This window comes from Adiantum capillus-veneris, chromosome 23 (assembly GCF_014529385.1).
Source record: "Adiantum capillus-veneris isolate H3 chromosome 23, ASM1452938v2, whole genome shotgun sequence".
Classification (NCBI taxonomy): domain Eukaryota; kingdom Viridiplantae; phylum Streptophyta; class Polypodiopsida; order Polypodiales; family Pteridaceae; genus Adiantum; species Adiantum capillus-veneris.
This window is the reverse complement of record NC_140953.1, coordinates 108,394,041-108,407,493: the sequence shown is the minus strand read 5'-3', so window position 1 is coordinate 108,407,493 and position 13,453 is coordinate 108,394,041.

Below are 13,453 nucleotides of genomic sequence, written 5' to 3'. Positions count from 1 at the left end.
GCATGAGACCGTTAGAGCAAGAGCAGCATTGACTCTCCTCTAGCTCCATCCAGAGCAGCCCGGCTCTGACGTACTCTCCATGACGTTTTGACTTTGACGGTTTTTCCCAGTTATGGCTCCGATGGTCCATTTCGGAGTGGGTTTTTTCCTGGAGCGCGCTCAGCTCTTGGACGACGTTTTCGGTTGACGTGTTTACCTACCAATGAGGTAGTCTGTGCCAATTTTTCAACAGTTGCCCATAGGTTTCACAATCTTTCCAATAAGGCTGATGCGTCACATGTATCTGGTGAGATTTTTTGAGTTTTTGCTCAATTTTCAGGGGAAACTTTGTCGGAATTTTCCCAGATTCAAGCCATGGTTTATGCGTATTCATAGTTTACTCTCTCATGGTTTAGTGGTCGAGTTGACTCCCACTTTGGCACTTATCTGCAATTTTTTTACTTGAGGTTTACGTTGAGTTTTGACTCATTTTGCAAAGAAAACTATGTTCTCTTTTTTCCGTATTCTCGCCATAAAAGTTTGCAGTGTTATGTCATCTTGTACAATGGTTGGTATATTTCCACTTTGACAATGGTCAAGTGTTCACTCTCACTGTTGACAAGTTTTGTCAGCTTGAACACAGTTTGATGTTCTTGTACCCACTCTCGTAGGAGTGAGGATTATGTATGTTTGTGTGGCTACAGACTTTGCTAGTCACATGTTTCACAGGTTTTTTGCAGATTTTTGCAGGAAGTTTCTCTAGTGGGATGCGTTTTGAGCTAGTTTGCTCTCTACTTGCATATATGGTTATGAACTTTACACTCTGTTGAGCAGTTTGTCCATGTTTATGCTTGCGATAACAGATTGTGGAGTTGTTTTATGCATATGTGAGCATCAGTTTTTGATGCGATTGGTCATGGTTTTCATGATTGCGTAGTGGTCGAGCACCACTTTGTGGCCATTTTGACATTCACTCATGGCAACAATCATGTGTGACATTGAGAGACGACGGTCTTGTTCTTGCCAATACTTGTGTTGTTGGCATTGTGGTCACACAGGGCACATTAGGCGCCGTTGTTTCAGGCGTATGACATAGCAACAAAGATCTATGCATGGTGAACATGAGGTTTTGACACATGCTAGAGCAGTGGCTTCATATGTTAGTGACGATGATGTCAAATTTTCCTTTAGCGTTCCTCTTTATTACATGTCTTTGAGTAGTGACACTTATCCACGTTGGTTTCTAAATGAGAATGGAGTTCTCCATGTCACACCACATCGTAGTTGTGCATGACGTGCCAACAGACTCTGTAGAGACAGAGGTAGAGCAGCAGTGCTCTAGTGAGACACAATAGGTGTTGCCAGACGTTGGGCAGGCAGAGATAGAGCAGTTCTGCTCCCTAGAGACACAGACATGGAGTTCTTTGATATGCTCATGTTAGAGGCTGATGAGTTGGTGCCAGGACACACAATTTTGCCTATGGGTGAGAGGGACATAGGTTTCCCAATGTCGGTGTTGACAAATCCATACGCGATGGTAGTCCTGATGATGCAGTGATTGTAGATAGCACAGGGGAGGCAAGTAGAGTCAGGTTTGTGCAGATTTTGTTAGCATTCGGGCCTCTGATGTTCAACTTACTAGTGTTGAGGCAAAGGGAGCATTCAGCAGAGGTTGTCAGTCGTGCGATGGTGACACTAGCATGATGCATAGCGGAGTTTTGCACACCATACAGAGTAGTCTGTGGGATTTAAATGCAAGCTCTAGCGTGGGTACGCATACTCGTTTACCACTAGAGCTGATACGGTTGTGTGTAGATCAACAGAGTGAGCCAATGGGCATAGGTTGAGAGAGTCCCTCAACTAGTTTTTTGTATATACTAGTAGTTTAGCTAGTAGGCCTCACTTATTGGCGCATTGTCTTTAAGTGGGAGATTGTTGGGGTAAAGGCGCTGCGTCTTTGCCGGCCACCCGACGTTCGATGTTCGGTCCACATGTGTACATACTCTCATGCTTCTCCCCTTCCCCGCCCACACCACACCGCAATGTGCACGCACGCATCCATGCATACGCGCACTCACACATTATATGTGCGGAAGAATAAGACAAGAACTATGGTAATATGTATCGATGTGGATGAATATCTGATTGTTGGAGGTGATACTGTGGCTGAAGTAGAGGGCGTGTAGGCTCTACTCAAGCAAGAGTTTGACATGAAAGACTTGGGAGACTTGCGGTATTCCTTGGGCATTGAATATTCGATTGTTGGAGGTGATAATGTGGCTGAAGTAGAGGACGTGTAGGCTCTACTCAAGCAGAAGTTTGACATGAAAGACTTGGGAGACTTGCGGTATTCCTTGGGCATTGAAATTATTTGCACAGAAGAAGGTGTATGGCTGTCACAAAGGAAATATGCTTTGGATGTGTTGAAAAAGTATACTATTGCTGATTGTCAACCAATTGCAATGCCCTTATAGCAAAATTTGAAGTTGGGGAATGATGCATGTCAAGTGCTTGATAATGCTACCATGTACAAGAAGATTATGGACAACTTGATCTACTTGACTACCTCATATCCAGACAGATACACAGTTGGATTGGTGAGTTAGTTATGCAATCTCCTAGGAAACCACACGTGGATGCAGTGAGGCATCCTTTCACTGTGTGGGTGCTACTATAGGGCTGATGTGGATTTGCAGTTCTATGGCTACCTTGTTGCGGATTGGGTTGGTAGTACATACGATCACATATCTACCAACGGATTCATGTTCTCACATGGGAGTGTTTCTATCACATGGAACAACAAGAAGCAACCTATGATTGCTCTTTCAAGTACAGAGGCAGAGTACAAGGGTGCTGCAGTGGTGAGGCATGTGAGGTAGCATGGTTGGGATTCCTACTTCACGACTTGGGAGTACATGTACAGAGGTCGGTTGTCATCTATTTTGACAACCTCAACAGCATACAGTTGGCACGAAACCCAATTTTTTCATGCGAGGATGAAGCACATTGAGGTGCACTTCCACTTCATCAGAGAGAGGGTCTTAGCAGCGACATCAACTTGGAGTACGTGGCGACGGATGGGACGGTTGCAGATATCTTCACGAAGGCCCTTGGAGCGGCAAAGCTACGACAATTTCGAGCAATGCTTGGCATACGAGAGATAGTGTTGAGCTTGCGGGGGAGTGTTGAGATGTCAAGCTCAACATGTAGGACTCCTGGATGACTGCCCTCAACAATCATCGTCATTGGCACGCCTTGGTGGATATGCATATCGTTGCCAGTGATACTACATTAGGACTACACCGAGCTTGTTTGCCTACCGGAGTGACATTAGGAAAAATATGAACCCTCTAGTGGCCCTTTGGGATTCATTAGAGGCCAGCCAATAGGAAGAGGGTGGTGAACACACTCTGTACCCTAAAAAAAAGGGGGAACAAGGTATCCTTACACCTCTTAATGGCCTCTTACCTAGTGACAAGGTAAGGGTGGTGGCTAGGGGAAAGGGATGGGGAGGGGGGGCGGCAGGGGAGGGGACCAATTTGACCTCTTTTCCCCTACTTTTTGGTATGAATTTTACACTAAAAATTGTTTTTTTTTTTAAAATTAAATTTCAAGTTTTCCCTCCTTAAAAGGTCCCAAACCTATTTCATGGTCAAAAAAGAGTTTTTGACCTCCAAAAGTAAAAAAACGTGCACTAAAAAACAAAAAAACAAAAAATTAAAAACATCGTTTTCCACCCTCCAAAGTCTTTCCAAACCTATTCTATAGCTAAAAAGTATTTTTCTCTCTACAAACCCTTTTCCAAGCTCTCCATTGCTGCAACAACCACATGCACCCCCTCTAGTCCAACATTATCTCTCTGCTAGCTTTCTCCTACCTCCATTGTAGCACCAAGCAATCTCCTCCCCCATCTCTTTCCCTTGCCCACCACATAGCTTCACATCAAGCTAGCTCCTCTCTCTTATCTCACCTCCATTACAATATGAAACAAGATTCTAGTCCTTCTACTTTCAATCACTCACACTACATGGAAACCTCTACTCCTGAAGGTGGCAAAAGTATAAGCTGACATGACTTGGATACCATAACAACAGGAGGTGTGAATAGAGAGTGGGCATTGCAAGGGTTCACCTTGAACACAAAGATAGAATGGTAAGAAAACTACCCTTTTAGCTTACATTTAGAGCTTAACATCATCTCCATCTTTAAGTTTATCATGCCAGAGAGAATCAACCTCTTTATGGCTTTCAATGTTTAAGGTTTCACACCTCATAACATTGGGGTGAGCTATTTTGTTGATGGCTTTGGTGCGCTATCTATGGTTGTGTAGCACGTGATTGAGTCTCACAATGCAAGTAAGTTGTGTTATCTATGGAGAATTATCAAAGATTCTCCTTTTAATTTCTTATTTGTATAGTTGTCACAAGATTATTAGAATGATATCATTTTGTACTTTATAACTTTGTGCTCACAAAATCTGTTGTTTACTTATTGCAGAGTCAACTTGTTTTGAGAAGACATGAGCAAGCAACCATGTGCAGAGATAAAAATCACTCTATTTTTGGTCCGTGAGGAACCTTTCACTGCCATGTTAAAAGATTTTGATAAGAATAGTAGGATTTATGTAAATATTAAACCAATAGGGACTCTCTAGGAGCTCTTAGAAAAGCCATCCATAAAGTCTACATCTTCCCTAGTGTCATAGACACACAAATACTTAAGTGTATATGAATCTCTAGATGAGGAAGACAAATACTTGTAAGAGAAGCCTGCAACAAAAACATTGTCTCTGTTTGTAATTATTTTCATGAGGTTGGATTCTCTATATATACATTTGTATTTATACTCAGTTTGGTGCAATATCAATATGTTTTTTTGTTAAATGGTGTTGCATTGAGTGAGAGTATTTAATTTCGATTATTGGAGATTTGAGAAACATTGTTGACCTTTATGGATATTTTGATTTTCCTGTAAGATGTTTCAAGTTTCAATTATTAATCACTCCACCATGAAGAAATCCAAGCAATATTTTGATTTCAGTATTAATCACTCCACCACATGAGGAAATCCAAGCTATATATTGATTTCAGCTTAATCAAAGTGGATCATAACCTTTGTCAAGATATCCTCATTTGGGGATGTTTCATATATCCTGCTTTATTAGCAACATTTCACAAGTTGAGAAAGCTAAATTCTTGCTTTCCAACATGTTATTGTTTCCATACCGGATGGGCAAAGTGAGATAGCCAATCTTATGATGCTCGATCTACTAAAGATTTATGTTACAAAAGTAGATCAATGCTCACAATGGAAAAAGTATTTACCTCTTGTAGAGTATGCATACAATAACACTATCCATACTTCTACGGGAAAAGCACCTTTCAAAATCATTGAGGGAAGACCTAAAAGTCCCTTGCTACTCAAAGTACATGGGAAGATCTTCGATGCTGATGAGTATAGCATGACCTACAAGAATCTTTTCGAAAGATTAAGGGGGCTATATCCATCTCTCAACAAAGGCAAAAAACTGTTGCTGACAAGCACATAAGGGCCTTAACATTCAAAGAAAATGATTGGGTCTTACTTAAGTTTCCCAAGGCTCGATTGAGGAAAAAGACAAGAAAAAATCATATCGGCCATCAAAAGTATTATGCTAAATTAGCAAAAAGATACCATGGTCCTTTCCAAATCTTGAAGCCCATCAATGAGATGGCTTATCAACTCAAGTTGCCCAACCATTGGCTCATACACAATGCTTTTCATGTGATACTACTTAAGCCCTACAAAGGAGAGCCACAAAGTGAACCAATTATTGAAGACCCTCCGAAAATTGAAAACCAAGAAGAGGTGCTACAACCAGAAGGTATCCTTAGGCATGAACACAAGTTACTATGACATGGTAAGATTATCCCATGGTATCTTATTAAGTTCAAAAATTATTTTTTGAAAGATGCTAGATGGATGCAAGGAATACAGCTTAAGGATAGTATCCTTGTTAATGCTTACAATGCTACATTAGAGTACGCAAATGTACAAATTTCTTTTAAATGACCAATTTTTTTGTCTTATAAGACTAGTTCTCTCTTTTTATTGTGCCCAAACTTAAATAGTATGCATGCTTAGAATCATGTTTGTGATGACGACGTCTCTCAAACACCAAGTAGAATTTGTCACTCTACTTGGCAAAATGAAATGGACTAAAGATCAACAAACATGCTTGCGAAAGCTATGTCTCGCAAGCACCAAATGGATTAGTCATCCATCTTGGAAAGACGTCGTAGGGTAAAAAGGGATCCTCTACCCGCTAGGACTAATGGCTAAGGCTTTAGCTCTTCTACCTCATAGTCGAGGACAACTATAGTTTCAAGAGAGAGGTAATGTCATAAAATCTAATATCTAACCAACCCAAATGAATTTTGCATATTAAACTGATCATTTAATTTCGGAGAATAAACAAGAACAAGGGTTAGAATATAGACATGTGCTTACAGATCTATCTCAATACGGGGCCAATGGTAAAGGGGTCCAAAGGAGAGATGGTCTGCCAAAGAGCAAGGCTAACCAATGGAGCTTGAAAGACCTTAGGGTTAGCTTCATTAAGGACCTCCAATAGTTAGTTTTAAAAGTCCTTTGACCTTAGTTAAGCTAGGAGTGTGCTTAAGGTGGGAACCCGGACCAAGCTTGAGGTGCTTGTCGTGAAGATTGAGATGCTTGAAGTGCTTGATGATTGAGATGCTTGAGGTGATTTTCATGCTTGAGATGCTAGGGTTGTACTCGAGGTGGGAACTCAGCCCAAGCTTGAGGGGCTTAAGGGCTGTGCTTGTGGTGAGAGCTGGGCCCAAGGTTGAGGTGTCACAAAAGTCAAGTCAAAGCATATCCCTACAAGGATGGGGTGATCCATGCAAGAAGGGGGGGTGGTTTCTCCCCCAAAGGGTACCCCTTGCTCAAGAGGCAAGTAGGACACATGTCAAGCCCAAGGTTGAGGGGCTTAAGGGCTGTGCTTGTGGTGAGAACTAGGCCCAAGGTTGAGGGGCTTGAGGTGTCACAAAAGTCAAAGCATATCCCTACAAGGAGGGGGTGAGCCATGCAAGAAGGGGAGGTGGTTGCTTGACGACTCTCTCTCCCAAAGGGAACCCCTTGCCCAAGAGGCAAGTAGGACACATGTCAAGCCCCTAGCTAGGTTACCCTCAAGGAGTGTCCAAAGCCTATTGGTTGGCCTCCCAAGGGGTCCAATGATAACTAAGTAGACTTAATTAAATTTTTTGTATTTATCAAGTCCTCTCTCTCAAAGGGAAAGAGGGACACTTGTCCAAAGGCTAGCATGCTTTCCTGGTATGCATCCTGCATGTGATTGGCCAAGCTTGCATAGGTTCAATGAGCTTTAAGCTTGTGCTAGAAGAGGGGGTCGACCAAAGCAAGTAGGGGGTAGGCTTGAGGGGTATACTCTCCCACACACACTCACACACACTCGCATTGTATAGTGTGCAAAGTGCAAGAGCTCCCTCTCCTTCTCCAAGAAAGTAGAGAGACTGAGAGCCTACACCAACACTCTTGGCTATGGAATGCAAATCCAACCGAGAGCCATGATTTAATGATTAATCTTTCCATCTTCTCCATCTATGCTATTATGTATGCTAGCAAGAAGAGTGATGATAAGTGAGGAACTAATTATTTCCCATATGATATGTTTCTTCTTCCTCTTCCCTACCCTCATTCCCTGCTAGCTCTCTCTACCTTCGAAGGTGTTTGAGGTCTTGGGATTGAGCTTGGGATAGTTAATGCTTTCCACAAATTTTATGTTATGCTCGTGATGCATGAAGATTTCCATCTTCATTGCATCACCTAGGTCACAAGGAACACAAATATTGTATTGCACCAAGTCTCTCTTGATGGGAGAAACTATAATACAAATTCCTATTGGAAAGGGGACCAGCTCCACATAAATCCGATCCTCAACTGTTGTCATGTTCGCTAAACTCTCTCTCTTGCAAAAGTATTATTCATGCCAAGTTAACTAGATGCTATGTTTATGTTGCTACCATCAATTCAATTCAATTCACCCGCTATGCTCAGAAAGTAATTTAACAAAAGTAATTTCTCTAATTTCCACTACTCTCAAATAGGCCATTTACATTACAAGAGCATAACCGCTTGACACAATGCAAAAGAAAACTAGCGAATCAAACATCTTATTCATGCCAAGTTAACTAAATGCTATGTTTATGTTGCTACCATCAATTAAGTTCACCTGCTATGCTCAAAAAGTAATTTAACAAAAGTAATTTCTCTAATTTCCACTCTCAAAATTAATAGGCCATTTATATTACAAGAGCATAACCGCTTGACACAATGCAAAAGAAAACTAGCGAATCAAACATCTGTCACTAATTATATGGAAAACATCGCATAATCCTCTCCCAAACCAAGAACCAATCATGTATAAATTGTGACCATATGCAATGAGAGCACAAGCAAAATGACCATCTGTATAGGCACAAGACTGAACTTATCTAAAATATCTCTCTAGTCCCTATCACAAATTGCATAAAACTTGGCAAAAATCCAACAAAGTCTGCTCTGAAACTGGAGCAAAATCTCAACCATAAGACCGCATGTAAGATGCCGAAGTGGGAGAAGCTCTCGACCACTACAAACTGAATTTTTTTTAAAACCAAAAGTATGGCAAAGTGGGAGTGAACTTCGACCACTATAGTCTCCAAAAGAGAACTCTAAACCATAAACCAAAACCACTACTCAATGCCAACGAGTAGAAATGTCAAAATGGCTGCGTAATCACACATAATGAAAATCCACACTCAACATACTGATAGCCATTTTTTGGCTATCCAAAATTTCCATAGTGAGCTAGCTCACCCTACCAAAATCACCTAAACACTCCTACCTTTTCATCGTACATAGGCGTGTGTGAGTTAAGAGACTTTTCCCATTATCTCCTTAAAAACCCTCACTTAGCTAGTCATTGTGCTAGTTGAGCTGAAAAAATAAATAAAAATAAAATCCAAAATATATTATGTCCCTTTTGTGTATAAGTATTTTATTGTATATAGAGGCTAAATATAGGGATTTTTATGATAATTATTTTTGGTGTTTATTTAAACATGTATACCTAAGTGTGTGTTATTTACCGAACTATGCTATGTGCATTTACTCACCATTACCATGATCTTTCTTACCATGTATTTCTTAAAAAAATATTTCATGCAATCTTCTCTTATTTTTGGTGTGAATCCACCTTAAGAAAAAACCTCAAAAATACCTTTCACGAGCAGTCATTGCCTTTTACTAAATTCCTATTTCCTACATGTATTTCTTTACCTCTTGTAAATAAATATACATCACTAAAAAAAAATGAGGGCCCTCCTTATTTGATTCCCTATATTTTTATATATGTATTTTTTTTATATATAGCTCGCACTATTCTAAATTCCATGAATTGTTTATATATACTAGCCTGTTTTTTTATCATATCCATATATTATATTTATGCATAATCCACAACCATGCATATTTTCAAACCCCTAAGAATAAATGAGGTCATGCTCTTCTGCAAGAAGGGGCTCACGTTTCGAGTCATATGCAAATTCAACAAAAGAGGGGCCACTGAAGACTTTTGTGAGAAAAATAGGCATTTTGGTGGGATTTTTTATATTCATCTCTACTCCAAATTTGAAGTAGTTGTTAAAAGAAAAAATATGAAACAAGAGCTAAATAATCCTTAGAAATTTTGATAATTTTTGGAGCTACCATCGGTGTGAGAATTTTCGTGTGGACCCCAGTCTGCACACTTTTCTCACAAAGTAACCATAGTCTTCTCTCACCTCCTTTCCTACTTCCACATACACACACACACACACACACACACACACACTCATTTCTCTCCATCCCTCACTCAAACGTGCAACTTTCATGGCTTCTTTCATCTTCTTCACCATTAGCCTCCCCTCTCACACCTATAGCTCTCTTTTGAAGCTCTATCTACATCCACCATCTCCATATCTGTCTTTATTACTCCCATATTACAATTTTATTCTACCCTTTTAAGAAGGTATAAAAAATCAGCAACCTAACCATACTTAATCTCTACATAATGGGGGGTTTTTTATCAACAAAACCCTCATTGCCTTTGTGGTGATACAACTATGGCGGTGGCATGAAAAGAAGAAGAAGAAGAACGGCGGTCACTTTCGACAATCTATGCACGGGTGAGTCCAAGGTTCAAGGATTCACCATCTCAAGGGTACACCCATCTCATTCACCCTTCTTTTCTTGTCCTTCAAGTCATTTTACCCATTGTAGATATATTACTAACTTTTTCTACTAAATGCTAACACTAACTACTAAGCTACTAACACAATTACACATTAACCCAACTCTAAAAAGCACCTTCCCTCAAGGCATGTACATATAATAAAACTCTCTCTCTCTCTCTCTCTCTCTCTCTCTCTCTCTCTCCCCGCCCCCCCCCCCTTAAAACTTTACTTTATCTTATCTACTATCAATTATACATTCTCTTGATGCCACATCCATGAATCAAGCAGACAAAGAAGGCCCACAATGTTTTGATATTCAAAAAAAATTATAATCTTGAGTTGTTAGTTTGTAAATTAGGATTTCCAATAATCTTAATGAGGGATCTCCAACCTATAAATAGGCCCCTCTCCTTCTTGTAAAACCATCTCCAACATCTCACATAGCACCCAACACTCTATGCATGAGAAGAGACTTAGGCATAGAAACAACTTTGTGAGCTTCACCTTTGGTCTGAGAGAAGCTTTCAAGCTACACTTGCAAGTGAGAGAGCGTGAGTTCAAAATCTCAAAACAACTATTTTATATGTTCCTCCATCATCATAATTGAGGTTGGTGCATGAAAGGCGTGATTTGACGTTCAAATCTTTGTCCTTCCATTTGTGTTATATGGTTTGATGAATTCAAGGTGACTTGTGTATTTTAAGTTTCTATCATTTGATTTTGTTTGAGAAAGTGTTTTAGTGTGTTTTTCATTGCCAATTTTGTGTCCATTGTAAGAGGGTATTATGGTGAGAGGTCTCCCACACCCTAAGACTGTGTGTGTATGTTGGCAATGTTTAGCATTCACTAAGCATTGAGTTAGTTTTGTACAAGCTCTACGATAGCATCATAACGAACCATCTCCATTTGCAATTCACAAACAAGGTATTATGCAAGTTCCATTCCTCTGTCTCTCTTCCCTTTGCTTTAGATCTCTCTGCCCCATTTGGTGTGTGCCTTGCTGTGAGACTGCTTGTGTGCGTTTTGTGGCGCATTTTCTTAGTTGTGACAAAATCTCTCTTGCATCCTAGTTCGCATACCATAACTAGGTGGTGTCCCTTCACTTGTTTGGCTGTGGGTTTGTTGTTGTTGTTGTTGTTCCTTGCTTGTGGTTGCCCCAACCCCAATTGAGAAACACGGGAGCCTTGAGGGGTGTTTAGAGGTCACATCTCTTGTTGCCCGCTGCCCCAGACCTCCTCAATTTTGGTGCCCCCACTGAGGAGGGCATGTGTATGTAGTTGTGAATACTCAACCTTAGAATAGTTAAGTAGTTTGCATGAAATCAAGAGAGTTTGTATGATCCTTTCATTCCCATTGCAAGGCAAAAGTTACACAAAATTGCTAGTACTAAGCTGTAATTTCAACGTGTAATTCGTAAGATTTTAAGTCCTTTTAGGTTGGCCGAAATAAACGCTTCGATAAATCCTTTTATTTTGCCTTTCATTAGGTACGATATTAGCTTAGACGTCCATATTTTTGTGTTATTTTAAGCATTAGGACATGCATAGGCCATGTATAATGGCCAAGGGATAGAGGTTTTTCCCTTCCATTTCACTCCACACATGAAAATAAATGTTGCAATTAGTAGAAAGATCCATTTTCAACAACATATGGTGTTTATGTTTGGTGCCCAAAGATTAGGAGAAATTCTCACATCACCAAATCCTGTCATCTTGCCTCTTGTAGATTGCAATTTAGAAACCATTATTGTGTAATTTTTTAAAGAAAAAAAAACTTGTTATCACTTTGAAATTGATTCAATGGAGGCCCAATGCCAAATTTCAGGATATCCTCTCTTTTCTGGAGAGCCTGGCAAGGATGCCGAGCTATTTCTAGCAAATTTCAAAATGGCTTGCCGCATAAAAAGAGTGATATGAGATGAGGAACGCTTAGAAATGTTTGAGGTAGTTCTGATGAGGAAGGATGCTAGCACTTGGTTTGACTCTCTATCTCAGGAGGTCAAGGGAAACTACAACGAAGTCGTTGATCATTTCAAGAGATACCTCTTTGACCCACAAAACACTCAAAAACTATGGCAAGACATTGTTTCTCACAAACAAAAAGACTTAGATGACTACTACATGTATAAAAAAGAGTTTCTACTTCTTTGGGCTGTATGGGTGAGAAATGTTGCTAACCTTGGTGATGGTGCAGAGTTCCTAAAGAAGGAAAGGTTCATAGTCGGTCTCTTTTTCACACTCAAAATAAAAGTCAAGGCGGGTGCACTTGCTACCTTTGATGGAGTTGAAACTAGGGCTATTAAGAAGTATAGGAAACTCAAGTGTCTAAGAGGAGAGGTTCCAGTTGAGGGTCCTAGACCCAAAGGAAAGTTGCAAGCATCAACATCTAGAGAGAGGTAACAACTAAGGTGATTGAGAAGCTAAAGGAGTCATTGAGAAACTTGTCAATTCACCTTGCACAAGCTGTAGGTCTCAAGGGACAAACAAAGGAAGCCAAGGAGCGAGAGTCACGACCTAGAAGACTTTTACAATGTTGGAATTGGGGAGAGTCTGGACATGGGATGTACAATTTTCCTTGGCCCCGTTGGGAGCCAGGGAGACCTAACTTGAATTACCCAGTGATGAATCCAAGTGAAGGAACTAGTCGACAACCAAGGCTTCTACAAAGGCCAGATGGAGCAAGACCACCTCCATGAGGAGTGGAAGGAGTTCCACCTTTGCCAGACCCAAATGTGCATGTGGTAGAGGTGACAAATTCGAAAGAGGTTGACATGGAAGCAGATGGTATTAAGCGTGGACGAGGAAAAGGTAGGGAAAAAGAAGGAGTAACGTCACAAAGTGACCATGGATGAGAGAAGAAGACGAAGGAGACCAAAGAAGCCAAGCGGACACAACGTCATATCAACCTTCAAGACTTTCCTCTTGGACATGGTATGGCTCCATACAACGTGTTGGGAGACATGAGAGGTAAGGGTCCTGATATCTCATGGCCTCAACTTCTTACATTATGCCTACAAGTTAGGAGGGATTTAACGGAGGCAGTTAGCACTAGGAGAAAGATGAAAGAGAGTGTGCTGGCTGTAAAAATTGCACAAGCTGAAATGAATGAGGATATTACACATGTGTTAGATTGTTACATCAAAGGAAGGTTGGTTAGGAAAGTTCTAGTGGATGGAGGTGCACAAATTTGCATCATGACAGAAG